This window comes from Mandrillus leucophaeus, unplaced genomic scaffold, assembly GCF_000951045.1.
Source record: "Mandrillus leucophaeus isolate KB7577 unplaced genomic scaffold, Mleu.le_1.0 Scaffold169, whole genome shotgun sequence".
Classification (NCBI taxonomy): domain Eukaryota; kingdom Metazoa; phylum Chordata; class Mammalia; order Primates; family Cercopithecidae; genus Mandrillus; species Mandrillus leucophaeus.
In genome coordinates, this window is record NW_012101687.1 from 1,255,237 (window position 1) to 1,258,843 (window position 3,607).

Sequence of the window (3,607 nt, forward strand, 5' to 3'; positions counted from 1 at the left end):
CTGGGATTACAGGCATCAACCACTACGCCCAGCTAACTTTTTTGTATTTTTTGTAGAGACGGGGTTTCACCATGTTGGCCAGGCTGGTCTCAAGTTCCTGACCACAGGTGATCCGCCCACCTCGGCCTCCCAAATGCTGGGATTATAGACATGAGCGACCGTGCCCTAATTTTAAAAATTTTTTGAGACAGTGTCTTTCTGTGTTTCCCAGGCTGGTCTTGAGCTCCTGGCCTCAAGCAATCCTCCAGCCTTGGCCTCCCAAAGCGCTGGGATTACAGGCTGTCACATTCTTTTTTTATCTTTTTTTTTTTTTGAGACAGAATCTCACTCTGTTGCCAGGCTGGAGTGCAGTGGCGCGATTTCAGCTCACTGCAGCCTCCGCCTCCTGGGTTCAAGCGATTCCTCTGCCTCAGCCTCCCGAATAGCTGGGACTACAGGCACCCGCTACCATGCCCGGCTAATTTTTTTGTATTTTAGTAGAGACGGGGTTTCACCATATTGGCCAGGATGGTCTCGATCTCCTGACCTCGTTATCCGCCCGCCTCGGCTCCCAAAAGTGCTGGGATTACAGGCGTGAGCCACCGCGCCCGGCCCACATCACTTTTTACTTGTGTGCTTTCCCTGTAAATGTCAACCGCTTACACTCAAAATGAAGACACAGAAGGAAAAGGAAAAATATGGCAATCATAGTTCCTTTTCTTTTCAGGCTATCCTTTGCAATAAGCTAAAGTTAAAGAGTGTTGCTGTAGTTTGCATGTATCAGGAAGTGAAATAAAAATAATTGATTTAGTTTTGTGTGACTTTTCCACAGTTCTTATAAGAATGAAATAAATACGTACAAGCCATGAAACACAAATTGTGTCATTTTGGTGATTCCACATATGCATTAACCCCCCTTTTAAATTTGTATTTAAAACTAGCATTGCAAAATATAAAGATCAATAGCAAAATTTGTGCTAATAATTTTAAATGATTTTTTATTTACTACATTAAATAGAAAGTAAAAAGCATCATGGCAAGTCAAGAGATTGCAAAAGAAATGAAAAAGCTTTATATTTAAGTATCTTTAATAGGGCTTTTTCCTGCTTTTTAAACAAGAGGTCCAACATTTTTACTTCTTGCTGAGCCCCACAAATTATGCAGATGAAGCAATTCCTTTGGAAAATTGGCAGTATCTACCAAAGTTGAACATACACTGCAAGTTCTATGACTTGGCAGTTCTACTCCTAAATAAAGTATATGTTCAACAGAAATGCATGCACATGTTTACAAAAGACATAACCAAGAATATACATAGCCAAGTTATTCTTAATAGCCAAAAACTAGAAACAACTCAAATTGTCCACTATTGGAAAAAATGAATAAATTATAGTATATTCATATAATCACATACCCTATATAATTAAAATGAACAAATTGACATGTTCATGGGATGTAGCTTACAAACATAGTGCTAAGCAAAAGAAATCAAATGTAAAGAATATGTAGAATAACATAAAGAATAATGTAAAGCTGAAAAGCAAACAAAAGTAATCTGTGGTCTTACACATCAGGAAATTGTTTATCTTTGGGGAGGAGGAAGGGATAATCATAGGGAGAAGGAACTTAGAAGGAATTCCAGGATTCCAGTAATGTTCTGTTTCCTGGCTGATTACACATGTTCACTTATTGATAATGAGGCAAGCTATTTATACTTAGGATTTGTGTGTATTTTATACTTAAATTTGTATATTATACTTAAATTTTAAAAATTGTCATAGAAAAGTGAAAACTTATTTGCTCCCTCTCAGTTTAGATAAGAAAGCTATCTTATGACAATAAAGCATTTACTTATAGACATGAAATCCAGTAACTCGGTAATCTAATGCTTCTCTATTTATTTTAAAGCTACAATTTCAAGGAAAGTGCTTTGTAAATAAAATCACTAATCTAAAGGAAATTTTATTGATTTTTAAAGACCTATCTGCATGCTTCCTCTTCCCTCTAACCATCTCTTCATCATTCTCACCTCCTTTTCACCTGTGTTTGCTCTACAAACCCCAAGCTAAAACATCTTCTGGACTATTCTCAAACTACAATTCTGTCCTTATTTCTGGATTGCCTAGAAAACACAAAACATTTTTGTTTTTGGCTTTTGGATAATAACCTACATTCAACATTAAAGGTCGTGGAGATATAAGTTGCAATTATCTTTAAAATTGTTTTATCTTTAAAATTTTATTTACAGCTCAACTTTAGTGGCCAGAATAGTGGAGATTTATAAGGCTCATAGGTTACTTAAAAAGAGCAAGGGCTTTTACAGCCAAATAAACTAGAATCTGAATCTTAGCTCACTCACCCATTTTCGGGCATCTAAGTAATATCTCCAGGCCTAGGTTTTCTCTACTGTAAACTTAAAATTGGAATACCTAAACTGCAGGGTTGTTGGAATAGTAAATGAGTCAGTATGTAAAGCACATACTGATAGTAAGTGCTCAATAAAGTTTACTTTTCTCTTTCACTGAACCTTAAAGGATAGGCAAGATTTGACAGCTATTAAGGAATGAGGAATGATTTAGTTTTGCGTGACTTTTCCATTTTTCTTTTCTTTTTTCTTTCTTTTCTTTTCTTTTTTTTTTTTTTTTTTTTTTTTTGAGATAGGATCTGTCTATATTGCCCAGGCTGGTCTCAAACTCCTGGGCTCAGGCAATCCTCCTGTCTCAGCCTCCCAGAGTGTGCTGGGATTACAGGCATGAGCCACCATGCCCAGCCTCCCACAGTGCTTATAAGAATGAAATAAATATGTTCCTCCCTTAGAAGAAGGGAGGAAAATAATGGAATGGGAATGGCCAGAGGTAGGAATGAACACAACCACCTTGACCTGGACTTTAGAGAGCCTTCAATGATAGGACTCAATTGTGTAATGGAGAGCCACCAAAGATTTTTTTGAGGAAGTAGTATGTTGAAAACTCTGTTTAATGTAGATGAATTTGAAGATAAAATGAATTGAGAGAAAGCTGGGCTAGTGAGATAGCATTATTTTGTGGTTAGGCAGGCCTCAGTTTTCTTATCTGTAAAATGCAGATAGCATTGATACCTACTTCCAGCTGGTGTGTGTGTGGTGTGTGGGTAGTATAATAAAAAATCTATCTGGCCATTGTTCTGGCACAAAGACCAAATACATTTCCTGGCACAGAACTTCAAAAACCTTTGGAATTTCTAGAGCCACAAGAATGTCTTCTATTATTCATAATGAGCCCCTTTCATATTTGAATCTATGCTAACTCAGGAGGTGACCCATGGTGGGCCCTTACATAATTTCAAGGAAGGGGATGGCCATATCAGAAAGACCAAGCACATGACCAGGGGACTGGAGTAACAGCCACCCCATCCTGGAGACTGAGTTTAATCACAGTGGTCAACAATTTATTCAATCATGCTTATGTAATGAAACCCCAGATAAAAACGGAAATAATGAAGCTCTGGGAGCTTCGTGGTTGTTGAACACATTGATATTCTCGGAGGGTGGAGCATCTGGAGAGGGAATGGAAGCTGTGCCCTGGGTGCCCTTTCAGACCTTGCCGCCCTATGTATCTCTTTTTTTTTTTTTTTTTTTTTTTTTTTTTTT